Source organism: Phodopus roborovskii, unplaced genomic scaffold, assembly GCF_943737965.1.
Source record: "Phodopus roborovskii unplaced genomic scaffold, PHOROB, whole genome shotgun sequence".
Lineage (NCBI taxonomy): Eukaryota > Metazoa > Chordata > Mammalia > Rodentia > Cricetidae > Phodopus > Phodopus roborovskii.
In genome coordinates this window covers 8,210-17,805 of record NW_026125733.1, presented here as the reverse complement: position 1 = coordinate 17,805, position 9,596 = coordinate 8,210, and the positions used below count along the sequence as shown (strand labels likewise).

Below are 9,596 nucleotides of genomic sequence, written 5' to 3'. Positions count from 1 at the left end.
ATATGCACTTCCCTCATAAGGAGATTGATAACTAACTTATCTGCCAAAATAGAGCCCTGTTATCATAACTTATGTAGACATAAGCAGATATCTACAGCTAATCACTGAGGTGAACTCCTGTAATGCAGCTGCAGAGAGGTTAAATGATAAGAAAATGGGTCAAGACCAACCTATAAAGTAATCGACAGAGACAGCTGACCTGAACAAGGGAGAGTTCATGAACCCCCAACTGATATTTGGGACAACAGCTTTATACTGCATCAGACAACCTTAATGTGGGTCCCAGTTAGAATGCCTGGGTAGTCTAAGGGACCTCTGATAGTGGAACAAGGATCTATCCCTAGTACATGAAAGGACTTTTGGAGCACATTCCCCATGAAGGGATACTCCCTTAGCCTAGAGGCAGGTTATAGTAATAATGGAGAGTTACTGTGATAATGGAGACCCACTCAGAGTCCTAGCTGTTCCTTTCCTTTTTAAAGCAAATCAATCCACATGTCCAGCGGAGAAATCATATTCTGACTATTTTTTCAGTGCCTATAAAGAAAAAGGAACATTTTTTTTTACTCCTCCTTGGGTTTGCTGTTTGTTTTTCTTCACTGTTTAATTTTAATATTATTATGTTTTCTCCTTGATTTGTGGAGTCCCACCATCACATTTATGTCATGTCCTTTCCATTAATAAAACCTTAAAATTGTGATAATCCAAACAAGATCTAAAATCTTCAACACTAGCGGTGAGTAGGTATATGCAGGAAAATCGAAAAGGCATCATCTACCTAACAGGTGATGTAGAAGGGTTTCTGAGTATGGGATGAAATAGTCCTCCCACTGAAATAAGACAATTAACATCAATTTTAGATAAGTTATACTATAGCAAAACCTTCATTATATTTGAAACAATAATACATGCCTTTTCTTTAGCATATGTATGGCCACTTTACCAGTAATTATTGTTATGCAATCTAAAATACATTCACTAAAATATCTTCCCTTAGATAGCAAATATTACCTACTCAGTTTTTTGTTCTAGCAAATATTACCTACTCAGTTTTTTGTTCTAGCTTCATTTGTTTATTCATGATTGCTTCTTCTTTTCTACCTGCCTTTCCCCAATCACTTTAAATCCTTTATATTTTAATATTATTTCCTTCTCATATGCATTTATTAATTTTACTTTTATAAATTTCTTCACTTCTTTAATTCTTTCTTTATTCCTTTTTTCTACCATCCTTCTTTCCTTGCCCCCCCCTTGGGAATGTCTTTTTAAAAACAAATATGGTATTACTTTTTCATTTTTTATTTGAATTTGAAACAAGTTTGTTTTACATGTCAATTCCAGTTCCCTCATCTACCAATCCTCTTCCATTTCCCCCACCCAACCCCATCCCACCGTGATGATGCTCCCAAGAGAGGGTGAAGCCTTCCACAGGACACTTAAATGTGTGTCATATCATTTGGATCATTGCCTAGGGCCTCCCCCATATGTCTATGGGGAGATAGGCTCCAAAAGTTTCTTCATATATTAGGGATAAATACTGATCCATTACTAAAGGCCCCATAGATTGCCCAGTCCTCCTAAATAACACCTACATTCAGGGGCCTGTTACACTCATATTCTGGTTTCCCAGCAATCAGACTGGGTTTGCATGAGTTATGCTTTGTTCAGGTCAGCTTATTTTGTGGATTTTTTCAGCCTGGTCTTGAAATATTTGCTCATCACTCCTCCCTCTCTGTAAGTGTATTCCAGAAGTTTGTCTCAGTGTTTAGCTTTGGGTGTCTGCTTCTGCTTCTATCAGCTATTAGGCGAAGGCTCTAGGATGGCATATAAGGTAGTCATTAATCTTGTTACCTTGGAAGGGGATTAAAGATAGCCTCTCCACTAGTGCTTACATTGTTTGTTGTTTTCATTATTGTAGGTCTCAGGGAATTTTCCTAGTGCCAGATTTCTCCTTAAATCTATAATGGCTCCCACTTTTAGGTTATCTCTTTTCTTCTTCTAAAATATTCTTTGCCTGTCGTCATCTTCCTATTCCTTCCTGACCACATTCACAGGAAAGGAAACCAGGATACACTACAAAACAAGAGGTGTCATCTGCTCTGTGTCCAATAGATGCTTGTCCATGTCTTTATGAGCTGAGTAACCATCATTGAACATGCTGTGTGCCAAATCAAAACAACTTCACACATCAGATCTCACTAGATGGTGAATGCAGCAGAAACTGGAACTTCCCTAGCAGAATTTTTCTTAAAATTAGCACCAACAAAGCAGCAACTTTTTGAAATCACAGGGTTACATCTACACCTAGTCAGTCCTTATTTACTTGGGCAATGCACTTTCAAGGAACTGACTAGACTTCCCTTCAACAGAATTTTTGTCTTCCCCATAAAGTTAATAGAAAGAAATACATTAAAATGCAAACACAGTTTGCATTTACATGCAAAATAATATTCTAAAGAAAATCTTCCAAGATTTACACCCACCTAAATGCACAAGCTTCATCAAAGACATTTTATTAAGTCCTTCATAAAGAAGCCTTCCTTAACAACAGCACCCTTCAAAAGCAAAAAAAAAAAAAAAAAAAAAAAAAAAAAAAAAAAAAAGGGAGCATATTCAATGTAATGCCTGCGGCAAATAAACGGATCATCAATGGCTATAAATATAGTGCATGAATCTGGGCACATTTGGGGCATTATTCCAAAATTATTCTAAGTAGAACCCAATTTTTAAGTCTTTTTATATTTTACAAAATATGTCATGAACTATATAAATTCAATTATGAACAGAATAAAACAACTCTTTATTTAACAAGTAGAACATTGCTCAAGTGAAAGGAATTAAAATTTTGTCATAGAAGTAAGTCAGAAAATTAGAAAGGGGGCTGAACTCATAAATAAGTAAAGCATAAACAGCTTAACATTAGTGGTCTGACAGAATTTATTTGTTCACTTTTTAAAGAGAGATTTCTTTTAAAAGACACATTTCTTAAAACATCCTAATGAGTGGTTAATTTTTTTTCATAATACTGTTCATGCTGCTGATTTAAGAGCTGCTACATACAAGCCAGTAACCAATTTTCATGGTCAGACGTGGTATTATGTCAGTGCAAAAGTAGAGGTGGTCACATCAGCTTTTCATCAGGAGAAATTTCTCTGTGGCATCAGAAATCAGAAGGCTGCACCAAGTCTCCTGATAAACTAATGACTATTAAAACAAAACAAAAACTAGAACAATCTTTATGAACTTACTAGATGCCACTTCCTTATATTTAAACATCAACTTTGATTATGCTAAAAGCATGATCAAAAACAATGAGGTTATTTGTAGTGGGATATTCACATTGTCTCTTTCTGTGGCACTGACCATGCCCATTGGGGGGGTGGAGCCAGGGGCAGAAGGAACCTGTGGAAGGAGTTCTGAGGAGGAGCAGGGGGAACACTCTCTTGCTGATGGGTCAAGGAGAGGAGAGCATCTGGTGAAACTTGCTGGTGTTCATCTGTCTAAGTTGTAAGTTATTTCTCCCTGAATAAACATCTATTCGGCCTATTTGTTTATCCTCATCCTTATTTGACCACAATATCTGGTGTCAGAAGTGGGATACGAACACATGCCTCCATTCACTGACCACGCCCATTGGGGGTGGGGCCACAGAAGGAGACAAAGTGAATATCCCACTACAGTTATTGTTTTTTTCTTTGACAAAGTTCATTTTGTATAAATCAGTTGCATCTTGCATCAGCATTTGTTCTCAAACTATGAGGTTCTGTAAGAACTGAGAACATATAATAGTAGGGTTACTCCTGCATTGTATGCACATTGATTCCAAGACACTAACACATATAACTTAGCAATGGAAACACTCGATTCAAGCGATTTATACGCAGGAACTCCGGCAAGTTAAACCAACAGAATCATAGCTGCCATAAAACTGTATCTATTTCCTACCAGGTGTAGGCTTCAAGTCACTGAGTTAACATTCAAATCTCATATCCATAGATTCATTCAATCTTTTGTTATCATTTTTACTGGCAGCTAAAAATGTCTGTAACGAATAAGGTTTTTCCTCCTGCTGCCAGCCTTGTCCCGCCGCTGCGCCAGCCCGAATTAACACACTGATACTCTGTATTTGATATTATGCTGTTGGTCAGTTACTAGTTTCTTATCGGCTAGCTCTGTTTTAAGTATTAACCCATTTCTATGTATTTCCAAGTGGTCTTACCTAGAGTGGATGAACGGCGGTTCTGTTTTCTCCAGACTCTCCATCTTGACTCCTCTTTCCTACTTCCCTCTATCCTCCTTGTCTCCTAGTCCCTCCTATCTTCCTTCCCTATTGGCCAACAGTGCTTTATTCATTAATCAGTATGAGAAACATATATACATAATGGCTTCTCCCATTATCTCCTCTTTTCTGTCTAAAATGAAAAGAAGTGTTTTAACCTTAACATAGCAAAATATATAGCACAACAGTTACCAAGTAAGAATCACAGTTAACAATAATTAGTCCATTAACATTTAGCATGATTTGAAGAAAATATTCCATCACCTATCCTATCTTTGTGTGTCTAAAGTCCTATATGTACCTAATCTTTAAGCTTAACTAAGGAACACTATAACCATAACTATCTGTCTTCAACTCCATCAAAGACAACAGAAGGATAATATATAAACTCTAGAAATGACGGAGATATCTCGCCTTGTCAGTCACCTGAAGTTCTTCTGTAATCTTCCAACTTCAGCCCATATTCCATAGTGTGTCTGGAAGACTCTTCAGTAAAGCAGGAAACTTTAAACTGTCTTCTTGTACTGGCAATCCGTCAGTAATTTTCTCTGTCTGGCACTCTTCCATGAAGCAGGAACTCTGCAGCAATTTCCATCTTGAATCAGAAGTCCCTTTTTGTGGGTCGTGAAAGTCCAGTTTATACAGCATAAAGTCAAACAGTCCCGACAAGAGCAGTATCTTGTCCAAATGGCTAGTCTTGCCATACTGAAAGCAAACTTCATAACCCATTTCTTCGATGTCCATCTTCGTTTCTGATGCAGGTGGTATTGCCCGGAGCAGTTATGTCTCACTGTCAAGAAAAACCCTAAACCATTTTAAATGCCATATTCTGTAGGTCTTTGAAAGGTTTGAAGAATTCCTATCTCTCTCAAATATATCTCTGTGTATCTTTAAAAACCTAACTAACTTAACTCTAAGCTTTGACTATCCTAGGTAATTATTTATAATCTGTAATACATTATACATACAATATACATTACATTTATAAGTGAGCTATATAAACACAATACCTAAACAAGAGGAGAAATATACATATCACAAAATTGACCTTAAATTTGGATCAATAAATGAAAATACATTCCAAAGCAAAGTAATCATATCTATACCATAATCCCCTTTTTGCCTTTAAAAACATATTGGTTGTGATCATTAACCATTTATGACCAACCCCATTAAAATGAAAACAAATATTTATAAACAATATTTTGGAATTTGGGCGTTGTTCTTTCCAAATTACTTCCTGCTGATAGGGGGCGCTGTCATAGGGATCCTAAGAAGATACAGAAATCCTGGCTGTAGTCTGCAAGGCTGGCTTGTTCAAGCTGTTTTAAATGTAGGATCACCTGGTATGCTGTTTCAGGGGGTCTGGCTTGCTCAAACGACATTAGTCTGGAAGGGATCCAGAGCTTTTCATTTTCTGTGGAAACAAAAATAGAAATCCTTTTCCCCAGTAACTTGTACTTGAACTTAAATTTTTGAGTCAAAGCATTTTTAAAATATATAAATTGGATTGATCCAGCACCATTTGTTTTAACAGCTGTAATTTCCTAAGCAGTCAAAAGATACAAAGACAATATAACACCATATAGTAACCAGATTCTCTCTGAGTTTTCATCTTTACATGGCTTTATTATTACTCTGTTTTTTTACATTTTATTTTTTGAGGCAGGGTTTCTCTATGTAACTCTTATCTGTCCTGGAATTTACTCTGCATACCTGGTTTACTTTGAAATGACAAGAGATCTGCTTACCTCTGTCTCTCAAATTCTGGGATTAAAGTTGTGTGCCACCACACCCAGTTCCTCTTTGTCTTTTTAATACCATTTAATTTTTTCCCTACGTCTATGTATATTTTAAAACACAATGAAAACCTTTAGACGTTTTTCTTAATATGATTTTGTCTTTACTGTAAATGTTTATATTTTTCTGGCCATGTGTCTTTTATCTGGTAAACAACAATATTGCTGAAATGAAAGTCATATTTTTCCTGCTGTGGTTTACCAAAGATGGCGGCAGGTACTTTTTCCGCCAGCACTGAAAGTTGTGCCCACGGCCTTGGTCTGCACTGTCATTCAGCAAACATGCTGCCGGCTTGGAGATGTGGTCGCTGCCATTGCCATCTCTCATACACAGCAATACATTGTTAGCTGCGATTCTATAAAGCCATGTGGTTTTATTGCGGCTTTTGCTGAGTCAGGAACCTTCCCTTAAAGGAGCCGTACAAATATCTAATTGTCTCTCACAAAGCAGAGTCCAATGAAGAAAAACACTGCTACCAAAAAACCTTGTTTGTCTCTGTTCTAAAACCTTTTTAAGCTTTTGTTAAATAATAAGTGGGCACCATATGTAAGGAGTGTGGTTTTTTTTCTGCTGCTGCCAGTCTTGTCCTGCAGCCGCACCAGCCCCAATTAACACACTGAGACTCGGTATTTGATATTATGTTGTTGGCCAGTTACTAGTTTCTCATCGGCTAGCTCTGTTTTAAGTATTAACCCATTTCTATGTATTTCCATGTCGTCTTACCAAGAGCAGAGGAACTGTGGTTCTGTTCTCTCCAGACTCTCCATCTTGACTCCTCCTTCCTAATTCATCCATCCTCCTTGTCTCCTAATCCCTATTATCTTTCTTTCCTATTGGCCAACAGTGCTTTATTCATTAACCAGTATGAGAAACATATTTACATAGTGGCATCTCCCATCAAATGTCATTACTGGGGACCCTGTGACATTGGTACACTGGTACTGGTACTTGTGTTGCGCACAGCATTGCTGGTCACATTAACACCCAATGTGAGTCTGTTCTGCTCCAAGGCCTTTGCTGGAACAGCAAATGCCTCCAGCTTTTTCTCCCCATTGGCCATGTAGGAGTTCTGGCAGACACAATATCTGCAATGTACGCAGGCTCTCTGGTTAGAGTAACAACGGCAGCACTGTCTGCTGCATGTAAGATTACTTGGATTTTGCATATCATGCCCACATTTACATCCTTTCCTTCCCTGAGGCTTTTTGTACACAGTCATGGTAGGACTTCCTGGCATGACATGATGATTAAGAATCTTTGCCTTTCCTGCCTTGTCTTTTTTAAGAATACCTGGCTTGGGTTTAGAGTGGGATTTCTAGGATCCATGTTCATGACTATTTTTCATGCTTTTAGTAGATAAAAGTACACTTTTAGTGGTCTTGGGTGTTATGCCTCCATTGGAAACTGTAGCTATACGTTGAAGGATGATTTTCCTTTCATGCTTCACCGTCACAGGAGCAGAAGCCCCAAGTGTTGTGCCTCTGATAATAGTAGAAATTGGAAGTGGCTGAACTTTTTCACTGTCAATTTCAGATCTAGTTCTTTTTCGATTCAACTTTGCTACCTTTGGAGTTGCTGCTGTACTTGCTAACACATGAGGTGTAGAGCTGGTAGACATAAAAATATTATGGTTAAGAGACTTGCAAGAAAGCTTCAAAAAAGTTTCATTGGATACAGTGGCTTCCAAATTTGTATACAAATTAGGACATCTAACTTCTGTATTTGAAACAGTCTCCAAACTGCAGATTACTTCCTCATCACTCAGCAAAAAAGAGTCACCAGGTTTTGTCTCTTCACTGAAACTCCAGATATCAATAACTGTGGAGCACAAATCAGTGGTTACCATGTCACAGACAGGTGACAGGCTCTCAGACAGGTCCTCAGTTTTTATATCAACAGTATTACACATGTCAATCATATTTGGATGTTCTGGTGAGGAGATATTTATACCAAATCTATCTATTGAAAGTCCTTTGTAATTAGGCAAACCATTGACAACAGAACTGTCAATAGCAATGCTGAGGGTGCTTTCAGACTTTGGAGATAAATTAGCATGGGGATCTGCTGTGGGTTATAAGGTTGAAGGTAAAGGGGAATGTGTCAAACACAGAGTGAAGCATGAGTCTGAAGGTTTCTCTGTGTCCTCACAAAACAATGATCCTTCATTGAGTAAAGCTAAAATATCAGAAGAACAGTCAACTGCTTCTCTTATGTCCTATGCCAGTCTTGTCTGGGTTATATATTCACATAGTTTCTTGTAGCAGTTTACTAGGATGCTTAACTGCTTGTTTTCCTCAAAGTGCTCATAGTCTATGCACCAGCTACATGAAGGTTTCATCATCATTTTCTTGCCTTTACAAGTTTTGCAGACATGGTGTTGACAGGTGGATTTGGTGGGTGCAATAGGATCTTGTAGCAAATGTCCACAAACACAGCAAGAGAGGGACTGTCGCAAGTAAGGCAGGATACTGATAATCTCTTGAAATGCCTTGGGGTCTCCAGGGTCATGGTTGAGCACTAGGCGGCTGGCGGAAATGTAGAGAGCAGTAGCATTCACAGGGTTCATTGCCAAAACTTGAACACCAATGGCTCTCAGTTGAAAAAAAAATCCGGATGCAAGTTTCTGAGCAGCCAGGGAACAATGTCGAGTTTACAACTATTAGGAGAAATCTGAGCTGAACCACTGGCCAAAGAAGCAACTAAAATCCATGCGAGTGTGCAAAGCTAAAGCTTCCTCCTACACATGGGGCCTCGGTGCCCCTCCTCTGTCCCTTAGTCCTGCAGACCAAAGAGAGAGGAAACTAGTGAGCAACCAGCTTTCAAGTTCAACCAAGGTGGCCACATTGTATGATCTGGCCTGGAATGGCACTTGGTTTAGCCCTGTAGCTACCTGGTGGCCTGGGCTTGAGCAGCATATCTGGCACCAGATTTACCTCTGGATGGAGCTGCAGAGCATCAGTATGGACCTGATGGGTTCCAGGTGAATACCCATATCTCCAGCCAGGGGCCCTTACTCCATTGCAGTGCCTGCAAAGAGCCAGTGGTATGATAAGGACTACCATGCAGGAGTTGAGTGCCCAGAGCTTAGGCAGTGGTGGGTGTGGCTGCTGTAATCTTGCATTGCTATATATGGGGTCCATTCTGTGCCTCAAGCAGGAGAAAAGAGGCCCCTGCCCAAAAGGGAGACCTGGGAGAAAATGTGCGGGCCCAAGGTTCTATGAGTGGGCACAAAACAGGCCCAGCTAGCAGTGGCTCCACCACTCAATCCTAGGTTCCAAACTCAGGAACACCATCACAAGTGCAGGCCACTCACAGCCCTGTCATCTTTTCAGAACCGCACTGATGACTCATCCAGCTCTACTGCCACTGCCACTGCCTGCTGAGCCATGGCTTAGGTGAGTTCACTGCTCCAGGCCACCACCACAGCCCAGCAAAGAGACCCTCTGCAGTACCCTCCCTTGGGCCTGGCCACCCTCACCTTCACTTCATGCACAGCTCTACTAAGTACTGCTCTGGT

General features: G+C 39.4%; 1 pseudogene; it reads right to left on the bottom strand.

Moving 5' to 3' along the window:
- Positions 1-3,970: 3,970 nt before the first annotated feature.
- On the bottom strand, positions 3,971-8,645 carry LOC127217563 (E3 ubiquitin-protein ligase MSL2-like; annotated as a pseudogene).
- Between the last annotated feature and the right edge of the window lie 951 nt (positions 8,646-9,596).